This window comes from Drosophila pseudoobscura, chromosome 3, assembly GCF_009870125.1.
Source record: "Drosophila pseudoobscura strain MV-25-SWS-2005 chromosome 3, UCI_Dpse_MV25, whole genome shotgun sequence".
NCBI lineage: Eukaryota > Metazoa > Arthropoda > Insecta > Diptera > Drosophilidae > Drosophila > Drosophila pseudoobscura.
In genome coordinates, this window is record NC_046680.1 from 15,563,439 (window position 1) to 15,581,585 (window position 18,147).

General features: G+C 46.1%; 1 protein-coding gene across 2 annotated transcripts in view; it reads right to left on the bottom strand.

Moving 5' to 3' along the window:
- LOC4804835 (mucin-2) overlaps nucleotides 1-16,829 on the bottom strand; it is a 30,517-nt gene extending 13,688 nt beyond the window's left edge. The window contains exon 1 of one of the 2 annotated variants that reach the window (XM_033378109.1): nucleotides 16,705-16,829. The gene's annotated coding sequence lies outside the window, so the exon portion shown is untranslated. Of the gene's footprint in view, nucleotides 1-11,556; nucleotides 11,909-16,704 lie in introns of those variants that run through there. The other variant, XM_033378108.1, reaches the window with a different exon arrangement.
- Nucleotides 16,830-18,147: the final 1,318 nt, after the last annotated feature.

Sequence of the window (18,147 nt, forward strand, 5' to 3'; positions counted from 1 at the left end):
TTTGTGGCCTCCGTTCGTGAGAGGACAACAAGATAGGTGCCAATTTCCTGTGAAAAGTGCCTTCAATCGAGGGGGAACCATAATCCAGTGCCTGCAGTTGAGTTTCAGTTTCAGCAAAGCTGCTTTGCTTTTCACTATTTTGCATAATTTCCGCCATTCGCCGTTCGCCATTCGCTCGGCAGATGACAACGTCAACAGCAGCAGTGCCTGGCCTTGCCCCAGCCCAGCCCAGCCCGTGGCACGCTTTGGCCCCACTTTTGTGCATCTTTTTGGACATTAGCCTGCTGTTTAACATTTTAGCCGGAGACGAAGCCGAAGCCAAAGCCGTAGCAGGTGCAGGCTTCACTTCCGGTGCCGTCATTTTGAGGTTTTTCTTTTGGCCTGGCCAAGACTAAGGATGCAAGCCGTCTGCTGTTGACACGGCTAAACGGTGGCCCATTTATTATGCGAATTTATTGTGCCACAGACAGGAACTTGACCGAAACTTCAGCTTAAAGTTTGCTGCCGAAAAATGTCGGGGGATAACTCAATTAAGGCGCTATCGCCGTGCCGTGCCTCTGGGCGTGGCCTCAGGTGTGTGTACAAGTTTATGAAGTTTGCAGCAGGAAATGCACACACACACACACACAGAGACACACACACGCAGGCAAATTACCAAATAAGCGACGTGCGAATTTGTGTGTCTCTACATGCATACATTTCAGGGGGTGGGGGGTGGTGGGTGGTGGGGGTGTGCGTGTGGTCGCCAGCAGCGCTCCAAGTTTACGTTTGGTTTTTGGTGCAAATTTGATTTGGTTGTCGTTGCCTCACGCGCTGCCTCCTCCCCCTCAACACCTGCGGCTGTCTGTGGCATGGAACTTTAAGTTGCATTTCAAACGTGATTTTCGGGGTGTGCGTGTGTGCGTGCACTGGTGTTGCCTGTTGGCATAAGTGGCGCAAAGAGTTGGTGAGGGACCGCTAACAGCTACTAAAAACTCAATTACCAGCCAGCCCAAGACCCCCCCCCCCCCCAACCTCCCGACGCAGCCACAGCTCCACCTACCGCCTCATTCACACCTCCCGCCCCAGCTGCCGCCCCCGCCCAGGAGCAGTAGAGGATAATTGAAATATTTGAGCCCGAAACCCGCCGCGAATCAGGCCTAAAATCAGCCGTGCAGATGCCCGGAGTGACCTTTAAACTTTGTCCGCCTGAAATCTAGTTTAATGCAGCTACCAGCTTCCACCGCCAAGAAGTTTAACCACGCCTGCCCGCATCACAGAGCTGTGGCAGCTGCTACCTTTGCCCCAACAGTCCCTCCCTCCCCTCCCCTCACACCGAGTAAATGTGTGAATTAGCACCCTGTTGCAAGGGATCCCCGCCATATGCCCCGGATGGATATGCTTTCGACGGAAAGCACGAGTTTTTAAGCAGTTTGTGCTCGCGGCCCAATATGCAATTTCATCTCAAATTCATGTGCAAAGGCGCCTTAAATCGCTATTAAAACTCTCTCCCTCTCTCTCTGAGCCACGCCCCTAACACCGCACATGTGCAGCTGCGCCCTAGAGAGTTGGAGCTGGAGTTGGAGCTGGAGCTGGGGTAATATTTTGGCAAAATTTTGCATTAATTTATGCAAATAGTTGAAAAATATTAATGGCTGCCAGCAGCTGCTATGTAGAGGGTGGGGGGGGGGGGCCTTAAATATTTATGCCTTTAAAAACTTGGACAATTTCCGTTACATTATGGCGTATAAAGGGCCACCCACACACACACACACACACACAGGACTGCTGCAGGGCCAAAACTACAGTCGACACAGTCACAGAAATATGTAAACAAAATGGCGCACAAGAAGCTCGTTCACTTATGGCGCACTTCCGCCAATAGTCAAACATTTTATTTCATTTTCAGAACCAGACGCTCTCCGCCGTCCTTTGCTCTGCCATCAAAAATGGTCCAAAGAGCAGTTCGAGAATTAAAATGAAACAAAACGGAAATGCTACAGAAATCAACCAACTGGCATAAACTTTGTGACCCCCCCGCCCCCGCCCCCGTCACTCCCCCCCTGGCCGGACGGAGCCAAATCAAGTAAAAAATGTTTGCCCTGCTGAAGCCTGGTGCGGAAAACGGACATTTCCCGGGCCCGAGTCCCCCATGCCCCCCATGCCCCCCCCCCAGCCCGATGGTCAATACCCGGGCCCTTCCCTAATAGCTTCATTAGCCCGGTTGCGCGGCTTGAGTGTGCCAAATACTTGACTTGTGCCACCAAACCACCATTTTCGGAAACTTTTGTTTTATTTCCATCTGCTTTTCTCTCTCCCGGCTGATCCAATCAAAATCTAGGGAATTGAATGGATTTCTATATATATTTTTTTCGATCGGCTGCACAAAAGTTTTCCCTCAAAAGAATTCCAGGCAAATCCGAAATTGTTTGCCCAAAAAGGAGTACAGAAAAATATTCAGAGGGCTATTTATTTACTTTTTGTTGTTCGCCCAGAAGTGGATGATGGAAAAAACTATTTGATTGAGATACAAATGCCATCGAAAAAGCCATATTGACTGATTTAGTGGAATAAGCATATTAAATAATGTTGATAATAATCGAATAATAGTTTATGAAATATATGAAAATGTAAAATAATGTCAATAACAATGAAAAATATTTAACATACATAAAATAATGTAAATAATGATGGAAGTTTAAAATTTACTACATATAAAATAATCTTGATAAGAAAAAATTTTAGTAAGAATGGAATAATAACAATAATAAAAATAATAATGTCTTAAATATAAAACAATGTTAATAATATTTGAAAAATAATTTATAAAGTATATAAAATATAAAAAATTGTTAAGAATAATCGAATAATTATATATAAAATAATGTTGATAAGAATGGAATAATAATATATAAAATATAAAAAAATATAAAATAATGTTAATAGGAATGGAATAATAACAATAAAAATAATAATATATAAAAATATCACATAATGTAGATAAGAATGGAATAATAAAAATAAAAATACTAAATATAAAATAATGTTAATAATATGGGAATAATAATATATAAAATATAAAAAAATTTGAATAATATTCGAGAAATAATATATAAAATAATGTTGATAATATTGGAGTAATAATATATTAAATAAAAAACAATGTAAATAATATTAGAAAAATAATTTATAAAATATACTAAAAATATAACCATGTTGATAAGAATTGAATAAAAATATATAAAATATCTAAATATATAATGTAATGTTAGTAAGTATGGAATAATAATAATAATACAAATATAAAATAATGTTAATAATATTGGAATAATAATTTATAAAATATATAAAATGATGTTAATAATAATATATAAAATAATATGAATAATTGTAGAGTACTGAAATGTGGCATAGTTCTGAGAATGTTTTCATCGAAAATAACAATTAATTAAGAATCGTAGAGGGTGTATGCACTACACTATACCATATGCATATGTATATATATATAGTATGTACCACTCTGATAACTGGTAATTGGCTACCCTTTGAATAAACCCCAGAGGATACTCGCATCCCCATTAAATAATTGAATTTTAAAGCTAACCAATTGCATTCCCTATTCCGGCCACGTCGCGATACCCGACGGCTCGGGGCCTCCGACTGGAGCTTATTTTATGAGAGCACTCCGTATTTTTGGTACATTTCAATCCCATTTGATGGTCGGTTTTTACATGCAAGCAAATACGACAGCGGGCTCCATGGTATCTCCGGGTTTCGCGGCGCATGAAGTGGCATACATATGACAGCCGCCATTCTGTGTTTGTTTTTGGTCGACGCACATCAAAGCAGATCTGAAAACCGCCCCCACACCCCCCACACCCCCCACACCCCATCCACCGGTTGCCCTTAGCGGCTTAAAAGCTCAATGAGCAAAAATTGTTTGATTTTCTCTAACATTTCATTTGGCAGCTCGCCCCATTGATTGTTGTTGCAGATGTTGGCCTGCCACTGCCTCTGCCTCTGCCGGATGAATGGATACTCGTATTCTCTATAAGGGCTCTGTCGTTTCTGTCTGGCCTGTGCATTTGATTTTATTTGAATTTGATGGCACGAGTCTAGCAAAGCTGGCAGCCCCTGTACTTTTGCCGTGGAAATTCGAAATAATTTTGTTGGCAGAGCTCCGGCTCCGTGCTGGTGGCTTTTCAATAAAATTTTCCAAGTTTTGGCAGTTTGAATTAGCAATAAATTTCACTTTTTCATATGTCAAACCTGCATACCGCCCATTGGGGCATGCCCCCCCCCCCCCCTCAGTTGCAGATGAGAATTTACGAGTATGTGGCAGAAAGCAAAAAGCACACAGCTTCTATGCATTTTTTAGGAGAAAGGCCTCCGGTGGGGGAGGGGGAGGGGGAGGGGGAGGGGGAGGGAGGGCTTATGCAAATCCTCTAAACAGCTGCCGTTTTCCCAAAATCTAAACGGTGTTCCCATAAGTTGCAGCCTTATTTACTCCCAAAAAAAACAACAAACGAGGTGGAACGTTGTGAGTTGCTGCGGACACCGCAACTCTACGGTTATACCCGATACTAAGTCAGTATGGCTCTCTTCCGGCAGACGCCGCTAATATTAAACGACACGACAAAGAGAGCGTGCGAGAGAGACAGAAAATCAGTCTGAGCGTGACGTCGGGCGCTGCGTAGCCAATGCAAATTGATTTGTTCCTTTTGGCTACAAAAATTATCTGATCTGATCCAGATTCAGCAATCTGATATATATGGTCATTATCTATGATTCTGCGTTTTTAGTTTTCTCAAATCTGCAATATTGTGGATGCAACAGATTTTCGTCCTTTGTGGGGGCGGAAAGGGGTGGGGCGAAATTTTGAGATATACGTTTTATAGTGACATCTAACAGGAGTGCGGATACTAAATTTGGTTACTCTAGCTATCCCCAGATTTGCATCCTTTGCGGTGGCGGAAGGGGGTGTGGCGAAATTTTGAAACAAACTCGTCTCGGTCCGATATATTAGGAGTGTGGATGCCAAATTTGGCTGCTCTAGCTTTTATAGTCTCTGAGATCTAGGCGCTAATGTTTTACTCTAAGCATAGCTGCCTATGCTACGTGTGTGTTAGAGAGAGACAGGGCGAGAAAAAATGAAATTGTTTTCCTGATGGTGGCTATAATAGTAATACGATCCTATTCAGATTCTGCAGTCTAAAAGATATGGTCATTCTCTACGATTCTGCGTTTTTTGTTTTCTCGTATCTTTAAAATTGTGGATGCCACAGATTTTCGCCTTTTGTGGGGGCGGAAGTGGGCGGGGCAAAGTTTTGAAATATTTTTGGAGCAGTGACATATCACAGAAGTCTGGATCCAAAACATCGTTGCTCTAGCTCTTATAGTCTTTGAGCATTAGGCGCTGAAGGGGACGGACAGACGGACAGACGGACGGACGGACAGACAGACATGGCTCAATCGACTCGGCTATTGATGCTGATCAAGAATATATATCCTTTATAGGGTCGGAAACGATTCCTTCTGGACGTTACACACATCCACTTTTACCACAAATCTAATATACCCCAATACTCATTTTGAGTATCGGGTATAAAAACTGCAAGAAATAAAAATAAACATAAATGCATTTGTAAGCCCAAAAATACAAAATATACAGACGGAAAAAGTTGTGTGTTAAAAAGTATTATGTGGTGCTGCAGGAGTTTCGACTTAAGGCCCATGGAGGGGGGGGGGGGGGGTGTGTGGTCCGATCCCTGGACACAACGAGCGGCAACGAGAATCCTATGGGTAGGAAAAGCGACGAGTATCCCACGCGGAGGAAAGCAACGAGCAACGAGTATTCCATGGGGAGGAAAAGCGACGAGCAACGAGTATCCCATGGGGAGGAAAAGCAACGAGCAACGAGCAACGAGTATCCCATGGGGAGGAGAAGCGACGAGCAGCGAGGATCTCATGGGGAGGAAAGCAACGAGCAGCGAGTATCCCATTGGTAGGAAAGCAACGAGCAACGAGTATCCCATGGGTACGAAAAGCGACGAGCAACGAGTATCCCATGGGGAGGCAAAGCAACGAGCAACGAGCAACGAGTATCCCATGGGGAGGAGAAGCGACGAGCAGCGAGGATCCCATGGGTAGGAAAAGCAACGAGCAACGAGTATCCCATGGGTAGGAAAAGCGACGAGCAGCGAGTATCCCATGGGTAGGAAAAGCAACGAGCAACGAGCAGCTGGCAAAACGACGAGCAACGAAGAGGCCATCCCATATACAAGTACAACGACGACGGTGAACGAAAGAAGAGAAGACCACAAAGGGAACGCAATATAACGATGAATATCGATATATCGCTTGGTATATAAGGGTGTGAGGGGAACAGATATCGATGGGTAGTAAGAGTTCGACTTTGGAAGGGAGAAGACCGTTTCTGGAGCGGATTCCCACCCACTTGTGTGGGAGCTCCCCAAGAATCCCCCAAAATATTTAACTATTAAATCTTAGATAAATCAATAGCCCCCCATTAGAGTTCATAAATGCTCTTTGGCTTCTATCCGAAGTCTATGGGGAGTCTGGGACGCAGAGCGGCAAAATCCCATAAGCCAATGCACCTCGAATTCGATTATTTGAAGGCCACAAGATTGCTGTGGAGTCTAATTATGTAAGACAGCTGTTAAACTCACCGAATAAATCTAGTCGGGGGCATCGACCTGCTTAGAGGGGGGAGGAGGGGGGAGGGGCATGGAAATAAGTAACTTTTGCGGCTTTCAATTGCCATCGATGGTCGGCTGGTGTCGCCTCAGTGGCATGGCAATTAAATTTTAATTGCTTCACTTTCCCAACTGAATGAAAAAAGCCGGAAGGTGGAAGGTGGAAGACGGAAGGCGGCTGCTGGCAGATGAATGAAAGCATCCGTTCAAGGGCCGTTGCTAATTGAAGTTCAATGAAGGGAATGGCCATTGGCCAAAAGCTAATGACGGCATTAACAAAGCCCGGCCACAAACGAAAGCGTCAAATCTTGTATTTAAAATTCCACTTGAGCGCCAAAAAAACACAATTACAAGAATCAAAGTTGCTCAAGATTGATTTCATGCCAAAAAGAATTGAAAGAAGAACGCCCCAAAAGGCCGCCACGACCAACGTGTTTCGATACCTGGGCCTGGCCGAAAGCAGAGAGAGAGAGGGAGGAGAGAAGGAATACCAAAAATAAACCGAAAACAACAGAAAACCAGAAGTCGCGACGGTGGCTGGGGGCCCGGGGGGGGCGGGGCCCGGGGGGACTGGAGCTGGACTGGAGCTCTGGCAAGCGTTGAATGTGGGTCACCTGAATGCGTTGCTTTCAATTTTTATAACGCTACCCAAAAAATCATCTCCAATCTTTGTGTGTATCTAAAGCAGAGCGTTCTTTCTTTGGTTACTATAGAGGGCAGATGGATAGAGCCTGGGAGGAGAACAAAAGGGGAATTAAACGCCGTATGGGAGCTTCCTCTGCCCGCCCAGGACCCTGGACGTCTGGCTTCTGGTCTGCAGAGGCCCCTCCCAAGGCGTCGAGGGGCGCCACTCGAGAGCAGAACGATGAATGAAATCCCCCACAAATATGCCAATAACCTATTGATATTCTATAGCGGCAAAAATGAAAGTTTCCCAGCGCCGTCTAGAGGGAGAAAGAGAGGCCTAGACATGCTCTTGAAGTGGTCGCCGAGTCATCGTTCAGGTGAAAAGAAGTTAATGCCAAAAATTGCAATATCATGTGGCTTGGCGCAGGCGTTTTGGCCAAAGTGAGAGACAAATCTGTCCGTCTGCTGTTAATGAAGGTGATTCTCTGGGGCTCTGGGGCTCTGTGGGGCTCTGTGGTGCTCTGCTGGACAACCTACTGACACTTTGACCGATTTTTAGCATACTAAATATAGTAATTTTGTCATTATGGTTTATTATGCGCCTTTCGCCGGCTGCCACATGGCATACAGAGCCGCCAATGTTTCAATTTCCGTCAGTATTCTGTAGATCTGTTTCTGCTTTCTGCCCCTCCAAGACATTCAATTTGTGCCCGTTTCGAGCTGCATTCTTGACGGCTTTGGGGCAGCCACAATTGAGACATCAATCTAGCGGCGAGCCCAATCGATGTTCGAGTACAAGTTATATGCGAATATTGCTCATCGTTTCGGATGTGCTAATTGAAATGAAATTCAATCAATGGGAAACTTTTTGACCCATTTTCAAGCATCAGCTGCCTTTCTTTTCTTTCCATTCCATTCCATTTCTCTAACATCGGAGAGACAGAGACAACAAAGAGGAGGGACAGCGGTAAACAGGTTCTTGTGCTAAGTATATATGCTAATGACACTTACTTTTCGGCCATTGGCTTGGCATCATGGTCTCTGGTATTGCGGTCAAAGTTATTAACTAAACCGATGATTGGCTTTGTGCAGCAGAATGTGGCCTAATGTGGCCAAGACACACAATCGGTGGCTCGTTAAGCCGGCCATTGCACAAGTCTCGAGACGCACTTTGCTGGTGCGTATAATGGGGGCACTAATTGGGCGTGGGGGGGGGGGGAGGGGTTGGGATCGATGCCGTAACCGAAACTTCCTCCAAATTCCCCCCCAAAAAAAAACCCATAAATATGCATGGAGCGGCCTGGAGTGCGGGGTGTTTATCGTCATTACAAGAGTTTTACATTTTCCTATGCTACTTGGGAGTGCTTTTTTTGTTGCCTTGCTGCCTTCTCGTGGCTCCTCCTGGCTCCTTCTGGCTCCTTCTGGCCCCTCCTGGCCCCTCCTGGCTCCTCCTGGCTCCTCTTGGCTCCTTCTGGCTCCTCATGGCTCCTTCTGGCTCCTCGCACAACTTGCGGCTTTGCCACTCCTCGGCCAAAGTGCAATAAATCATAATTTGCTACTTTTTCTAATGGATTATGGCAGTGCCTGTGGCTGTGGCAGCATATTGTTAGCCACCGTTCGGAAAAAAGTGCTCTCAAGTGCTGATTGACCAACTCATGAATGCGATGGTCGGAACATCGCTCAAAGGGTCAACAAATTAATCATCCCGGCTCAGTGGAGTGCCGCAGCGTTTTTTTTTTTTTTTATCGCAAATAAAATTCTCAATTAAATGCTTTCAAATCGAACGACACAAGAGCGCAAAATATTTGCACAATGATTAATTACATTTTGCGATGCAATTGAATTTTTTTTGTATTTTGTGAAAGTGATTGCATAAATGCTGATATTTGATAAAGAAAAATGCTGCATATTGTTATTGTTATTGTATTTGTTTTTGCCCTGCCATCGTAAAAATGATACAAAATAAATTGCGGCATTCAAACCATTCAAACCATTCAAACCATTCAGACCGGCGATTGTGCGTTCGATGGGCGATGCGTGGTGGATGGCCTGTGGTCGGTGGTCGGTGGACGGTGGCCCAGAAGCAGTTGAATAAGCCGCTTAATTAGGCTTAATAACACACTTAACGGCCCAGAAGGGCCGCACCCCCCCGAAGGTCAGTTGTAAGTCCCCCCCCACCCCCACCCCTGCCTTTCGTCGAGGGTCGAAGAGCTCTTGGGGGCCATGTGTGATCCCTGCCTGCAAAAAGGGTTCGCCCATCGTCTGGCAGCAGAACGAGGCTCCTCCATAAATTCAATTACGAATTCCGCAAAGCCAACTCGGTCTCTGTCTCTAGCTCTAGCTCTGGCTCTGGCTCTGTCTCTGTCTCTGGCTCTAGCTCTGTTTCTGGCTCTGCGAAATATGTTTATTAATAAATTTGCAGTGAACAAAGTAAACTACTTCGCTCCCATGATTGCACAACTTTTGGCTCACCGAAAGTTCCCATGGCAGGTGTCACATATCGGAGGGCTGTGCAATGCGGGCTTCAACCCGTATACGTCACCCCCACTGACGGCTCGGCAAACGAGCTTCAGAAACTTTCAAAACCCAGGACTTGACACGGGAAATTGTGCATCCCCCCCTAAAATTAACCCGATTTGTGTTTAATTTCCATTTGAAATAAGGTTTTCATATTCAATTAGGAATTTAAATTGAACTTGCAGAAGGACCTGCGATATTTTGGGCCTGGCTTTGGGCCAAAGTTCAGGCATTGTTCGGCAATCGGCTTCTTTTCCTTAATTAAAAGCAATCTTATTTATTAGTTTGGCACACAGACACACACACACACACACACACACAGACACAGAAGGGGGCAAAGATAAAGATAAAGTCAGAGACACAAATAAAGATACAGATGCAGGCTGCACGGCTTTGCTCTGGCTCTATAATTGGCAAAAATAATTTAATTATTATTAAGTGCTGTTTTCCAGAGCCAGAGCCAGAACCAGGACTGAGCCGGAGCCAGAACTGGGCCGGAGCCGGGTCTGGGCCGGAGCCGGGACTGTTTTTGGGCCGGAGTTTGCGCAAAACTTTTGCCTGCAATTTCTTGGGGTTTTCCAATGCCATAATTAGGCAGAAATCTAATTTGGTAATCGCACATGCACATGCACATGCAGCACGCTGGCTGCCCCTCTCGGTGGCATGTAATTAGTTTGTGGCGCGCATTGTTGTTGACAGATGATGCTGCTGCTGCTGCCTCCGTTTGTTGTCTTGATTAATTCAAATGCAGCAGTTTTTAATGGTGCTGTCGTGCTCGTTTGCCATGCCGAGAGTCTTGGCTAATACCAGTAGTTGGCCAGGAAGCAGGGACAGAGTCAGTCGGTTGGCCGTGGCAGCGCGGTTGCTAATTGGGCCAGGCCGAAAAGGAAGTGGGCTGGAACCTGCTGGAACGCATCTATAATTTCTAAAGCATCTGTGCATCAGCAGCTGATGTTGGAGTCTCTTCTCAGCCACTGAGACCCATTCGAGTCACGCTGTTTTATTTATTTAACCGCAAGAGCAACGGCAACGGCAACCGCAATACGAACAACGGCAACTGTGGATGCAACTAATCTCAGCCGTGCCACCACCCGACTGCCGTTTAGAAAGTAACTCAAAGTGTTCTGCCCAGCGACGGACAGCTGGATACAATAGAGCCTTCCATCGTGCTGGCAAGGGGGCTGGCCAGGGGGAGGGGCTCCATAATGCAGTCTTAGACGGGAGTCAAGTCGGTTTATGTTTGTTTGGGGTTTAGTTTTTTTTTAGTAGTTCATTAAAATCACATTGCCGCCGGTTGCTCTGCCACTCTGCCACTCTGCCGCTCTCTGCCTTGCCTCTGGGCCAGAGTCCGAGTCGGAGAACAGTTCTCGGCTTTGACCAAATGTGGTCGAGGCATTTCAACTTGTTTCCAGTTACACGTGTGTGTCCCCCCCCCACTCTCCGTGTGTGTGTGTGTGTGTGGTACTTGTTTTTGCTGCTGGTCTTGTTCTGGCCCGCTTTGCCTTTGTCTTGGAGTCCGGGGCCTCCTTTTCCTTAATTAAAGACAAGTTTACATTTCATTCTTTCACTTGTGGCCCGAACAGAAGACCAGATCAATTTAACCAAACAATTTAAAGCTTGTAATCCGCTTTGTCGACGACTCTCCCCACTCCCCACTCCCCACTCGCCTCTTGCCTGATTTTAAGCAAAGTTAATCCCGGTGGAAGGCTGGGCTTACCTGTTGATGCCGCTGCTACGTGTTAGAGGAGAAGGTGAATCCATAAACAATCCAGACAAGGACACAACTGCCACGAATTTCGCGCGCGCTCTTTATGAATATGGATGTGGCTGCCTCTGTGGCTGTGGCTGTGGCTGTGCAACGTGCCACGCGCGGTATTCAGTTCGAAATTGTGTGTTTTGTTGCAGCTCTTTTAATAACTGGCGATTTAATTAAAATCGTGCCACATTCGAATCACGGCTCATTGCACGCACAACTTTTGATGTCCGTGGAGGGCTTTGCGGATCGCCTGGTTTATCCAGGATCCTTTCGTTCGTTCGTTCGTTGGGGGGGGGGCACTGAGTCTTCCGTTGAAACGCACCAAACGCTATAGGCGCTGACAGCGAACTGAACGCTGGTTTGGCGCTTCCAAAAGACTTTTAAACATGTTGCCAAGAAAGTGCAAGAAAGAAAAGTGGTGGAGGCCTCCAACCGAAGAGTTGCCTCTCAACGAGAGACCTGGTCAAGACGCAGAGAGAGCTAGAGAGAGCGCGCAAAAGAGAGACCCAACGATCGTAAGAGAGCAAGCGCGAGAGACGGTAGGCTGTGCTCTTCGCTAAGAGCGCCGCGGCGGCTGGGCCCAGCAAACAGAAGCCAGTTGGGGCCTGGCCCAATCCACAGCCTTGTGCAACGACGTCTGCCTGGGCTGGACTGGGCTGGCCGACGAACTCTGACATCCAGCTGACGGCGTGGCATCTTAAATATCAACTGCATTGCCAGCACGGCCATTGAGCAATGCCGTGGAGCTGTCCAATCGAAGAAAGGAAAGCAGCATAATTGGACCTGGGAGAAATCTAGAACCCCAACAGCCAACAACTAGAGCTAGAGCTGGAGCTAGAGCTCCGTGTCAGGCGACAGCCACTTTCTTTGCCGTCAACAGGAAGAAGCCACTTGGAGATACACATGTGCGGCATCTAGATACATTTGCGAGCTGTAGTGTCTGGCACACAGTTGCACAAAGTTGCACAGATACTCGTATCTTGTATCTTGTATCTCGCATGTAGATGGGGAATACGTTGGCTTTCCTAAATTACTGCCAACTTAAGCGCAACTGCGGTAAATTCAATTAAACAATTTAGCATTTCTGTTGATTTTGTTTCACCCCCCCCCCCCCCCTCTCTATCCCCCCCTCTCTCTGTGTGCCTGGAGTGTGTGCAGCCTTAGAATCGACCGAAAACATCAAGTGTTTTGCCAATATTTGTGTATCCAACGTCTTTATTTGGCTTTAATTTATTCTTGGACTCCTTTTTTCTGGGGACACTCTCGATTTCCCCCCCCCCCCCCCCCCTCCCGAGGACTAATTAAAATGAGTTGGCCAGCAAGCTCTGGTCTAAACTGAAACTAGTTGGTGGTCTCTCGCGGGCGTACAATCTGCGTGTCTGTGACCCACGAGAGGCAGGCCGCAAAGTTGCCAAAAATGTGTATGATATGCGACTGTGGATGCTCTTTTGGTGCAGCAGCAAAGCCGAGAGTTCTTCCTTCGAAAAGTGCTCGACATGGCCTTTTGACAACTCGTTTGATTACTCATTTATCATTTGGGGGGGGATGGGCTGTAATCGAGAGACTCTCCCAGTGGCGGGGGGGGGCATTCACTTAGAGCGACTATTCGGCCATTCGGCCATTCGGCCATTTGGCCATTTGGCAATACTCGATTAATTTATCATTTATCAAGTGGTCGTTGCAACACCAACAACACCAACACGGCACCGCACTCGCATTCAAATGTCGCGCTGTTCGATGACAGGCAGGTGCCCCATGCCCCAAATGCCCCCCCCCCCCTGCCACCAAACGTTGTTGGTGTTGCACGGTGGCCCCCCCCCCCCCCCCTGATGGCCTGGCCTCTTACCTCATGAATTTTTGACATTTTCAATTGTCATTTGTTGTTGCTGCTGTTTTAGCCATTGATTTGGAGATAATTTTTGGATTTTGCCCTCCGACCGCGCCAGCCGCGACTTTTGACCCTTCGATTTGGGTTGCCTTTGCGTTTGCGAGTGACAAATCAATTACGCGCCTTCGAGTGCACCGCTATGACGATGCAACATTCAACGGCAAACTTCTAAGGCAGCTGGAAATCAGCTCGATCATCATCGAGCCCGTCAGCACCCACATGCTAATGAGATGCTCAGCCGAAGCTCTCACATGAATCCGCTTACGTTAAATGCTGCTCAAGTAGCCAGCAAGAGGCAGTAGAAGGCAGCCAGAGGCAGCAACAGGCCGCCAGGCGGCTTGGGGAAGGGGGAGGGGGAGGGGGAGGGTGAGGGGGAGAGGCATCGTTCAATGGCATTAATTTCCTGCCAGAATACGCACTGAAGCAGAAGTGAAATGCACTTGTGCCTGCCATGGCGACGCAGACACAGACACACACACAGATACAGATACACACACACACAGATACACAGATACAGACACACACACGAAGAAATGGAGATGCTGGGACAGTGGAACTGTGAATGGAGTCGCGTCGACTGATAATCGGGCTAACAATCTCCGGCCCGGGGGCAAGTGTTGTTGCCGCTGCCGCTGCCGCTGCCTCTGCCGCTGCTGTTGCACATGCGCTCATCGTTGCTACTGGGAGACACGTCTGGCAGTTCAAAATGAAAAGCTGTTCCAGCTGCCGTTGCTGGCTCTGTTGCTCTGTGGCTCTGCATAAAGAAACAACAGTTAAATAAGCAAAAGTTTCCAACAGGCCAGCTTGCCCCTGCCACTGCCACTGCCACTGCCCCATCGGAGCACGCATTTTACCGTTCTACCGTTTCGGTCTCAGCCTTAAATATTCCCATATGGATTGCACTTCTGTCTGGGTTCTTGCTTGTTTGTTTACTTGCCACCTTCTGTTGCAGTTGTTGCATGTTTAACCGCAATCTCACGAAGAAGGAGCAGGCACAGACAGCGAGAAATGTGCAACAATTGATGGCAAAAATGCTTAGCTTGCTGGAGCATCAGATATGATAATTAATTCGAGCACAGCCGGGCCTCAAATAGGCCTCTCTCTAGCGCCTTTGAGGCAGGAGGAGGCGGGGCAGCAGGCAATAAATCAAAAATTTGGCCTTAAACGGCGCAAGCCCGCTCGGGGTCGACCCAAAAATAATCGCTCGTAAATGCCTAGTGACAATAAAATTGATGATAAACCAAATTCAATTCTCGACTATTTCCATTTCCATTTGGCCATTTTCCATTGCCAGCGAAAATAATGCAAAACGAATAGGATGTCTTTTGGGTCTTTTGGGCCGTTGTTGATGCTGTGTGGGGTTGGGGGAGGAGTTCGGAGGGGGGGGAATCCTGTATAATGCTACTTGAATGTTAAATGAAATTAATCTGACGTTCGGCTTGATTGGTTCTCCAGAGGCCGCAGAGACCGACCGACACGGGCTGTCCGCAATGGACTCTGGCCATTCCACTTAATCATTCCAAAGGCAAACACGGTAGAACAATTGACGAAGCGGTACGGATCCCCTGTCTAATGACAGTGCACTTTGGCCGCCCCTCAATCGACATCGACTGCAATTACGAGTCTGCCGAATACTCAAAACTGTACTGTAATTTTCAATTTTCAATGGTAATCAATTTGGTAATTGAAGAGGTTTCCATGGCTCTGGCCGATGGCCGATGGCCCATTGTCTCCGGAAAAGTTCCGTTCAGCGGACAAACGGAATACTTGAAACGAGAAAACTGTTCAATGTTAAACCTTGTTGCATGCCCCCATCCGCTCGACAGTCTTGGGCTTTTAGTTGCATGCTCATCTCTTAAGTGGGCTGGCTGCATTTAATTTTATTTATTCATGTTCTCCCTCGCTCATTGCCGGGTCTGCCCCCGCGCCCAGCGGGTTGGACAGCTTCTTTGGCTCGCTGTTGCTTCTTTATCAGAGGAAAATATGATTCTTATTAGTTTTTTTCGGAGCGACTTCAAAGCGGCTGCGAGGCGACTGCAAAGCGACTGCGAGGCGGCTGCGGGGCGACTGCGAGGCGACTGCGAGGCGACTGCAAGGCGGCTGCGGGGCGGCTGCGAGGCGGCTGCGAGGCGGCTGCGAGGCGGCTGCGAGGCGGCTGCGAGGCGACTGCAAAGCGACTGCGATGCGGCTGCGGGGCGACTGCGGAGCGACTCCCAAGCGACTGCGGGGCGACTGCGAAGCGACTGCAAAGCGACTTCCCTGCTTGACTGCGCTTTGGGACTATTATTTAATTATTTTGTCAATGTTTGTCCATTCTGCTTTGGGGAGCTGAAAAAGAGCAAAAAACAAGGAGATCCTGCATCGAGGAGGAGTCGTAGGAGCAGCTTTTTCTGTCCTTCAGTTTTAAATCCCTTCCTTCCTTTTTTTTTGTGCACTGGCTCTGTCCATTTTTGATTTGGCCGAGGTCGGGCACCTATTCAATAAACTATTAGATATTTGCTTTTCCCTCGATCTTTTTCTACTTCAAAGCGGACAAAGCTAATTATTGCTAGAGCCCTACAACTGGCCATTCTATGGGTTTGCCTTTTCATGGCGGTTCTCTTTTTGTCCGGCTCCATTCAAGAGACAAAAACGCCGACGAAAAATACAGTATTTGACAAAGAAAGTCCGCGAAAAACATAATAAATAAAGTGTTAAGAAAAGCAGCTAACAAAGGCCCACAAAATAATATCCCTGTCTTTCTGCCGTCTGGTCCGGTTGCCCCCCTCCGCACAGAAAGCCGCGCGCAAGAGTGGAAAAAGTTTATTCTAGTCAAACGGCTTCCGTCTGCGGAATTGACCCAGAAACACACACAAAATTAATAAAAAATCGCACTCGACGGAGGCAACAAAATTATTAAGCAAGTGGCAGTCCCAACAAGGGGGATACCCTGGGTTTTTTCCACTATATTCGTTGGGAAGAAAAGAGAGGAAAGATGGTGGAAGAAATGGCGAGGAAAGTGGGGAGTGAGGAGTGGAAGGAAAAGCTGCACTTTAAAATATTATCATATTTTTGCACCCATGATACTTTTATATGTTCCCTATACAAAATGTAGTGGCTTTCCTCCAACCTGACTTCTCCATTTTTCTGGTCTATAGGGCTATATTTCATATACATATAATATTGAACAGCATCAGTATATTCACAAAGAAAATAAAAGTCTCGTTTCTTTTCTCACTTACCCATAATCTTGCTCGGATTACAGAGAAACAGCACCAAAATCGTAGACGAAACACACAAAATGATTTCGAATAAGAGCACAAATTTTAGGCATTCATTTATTCATATGAGGTGAGGCACAAGAGGGCGGAAGTTCGTGTGAACACACGAAGAGGGAGAGAGTCAGATCAGCAGCATTGGGAGTCCCGCCTCACCCTGTTATGAACTTCACTTGGAACGAGAGAGAGCACACATTCCTTTTTGATTCTCTTCTTCACTGCACTTCGACGCCATGGAGTGGGAAAGGGACAAGACTTGACGAATTTGCAAGCACGCACACGCACACACACACATTGCTGGAACTCACGCGATGAAACGAAAAAAATAACGGGACAACGAAACAATTAAACATATTTACACATGAAAAAAATTAATTTGTGCCAAATAATATGTTTTTCTACAAATATGTATATCAAATATATAAAACACATAGAAATATTTCACACATTGCAACACTTTTCCTTTGCCGAACTGCATTTTTGTCTTCATTTTGCCTTTTTAACACACATTTTCTAGCAGTAAAACACTTTTTTTGTACACCAAACTTCACTACACACTTGCGCAACATTTTTCCAATTTGATTTTCACGGATTGAAACGCGGAGCTGACTTGCGTTCATTCTTCCTATTTGCTCTCTCCCACGCTCAATTCGGGTACTTTTGCGAAAACGAAACGAAAAAGAAGCCAAACAACAAAATAGTAACACATTTTTAATTTTTACACATGAAAAAAAATATAGAATAATAATATGCGTTTCTACATTACATATGTACATATGTATGTATGTACATATCAGATATATCACAGATTGCTGCTTTTTTCCTTAGTCGTGCTGCATTTTTGCCGCCTTTTTGCCTCTTTTGCACTTAAACACACTTTTTTATAAATTCACTGCATCACTACACTAAACTTCACTTCACACAACTGTGCGACAATTTTCCCGATGGATTTCTCACCATTTTCCGGATTTTCACGGATTAAAACGCGGAGCTGACTGGCGAGGGCACGCTTCGACCGGGTGAAAAAATTTGAATGAGAGCGGGGAAAATGCGCTCATTCTTCGATCTCCTGCTCCTCTTTCTTATTGTTTTCTCTCGCACTCCGTCTTCAGCTGCTTTTGCGAAAATGAAAAACGGAACGACAAAAGGGAACAAACGGAGCAACAAAACAATCTAGATATTTACACATGAAAAAAATAGTTTATGCCAGATAATATGTTTTTCTGCACATGCATATACATACACATACAAATATGTATACATCACTTTTTTCCTTCCACTAGCTGCATTTTTGTCGTCATTTTGGCTTTTTTGCGCCCCCGCCTTTAATCAAACACATTATTATTGCACAAAAGACACATTTTCTTGCATTTAAATACTTTTTTATGAGCAAACTTCACAAACGGC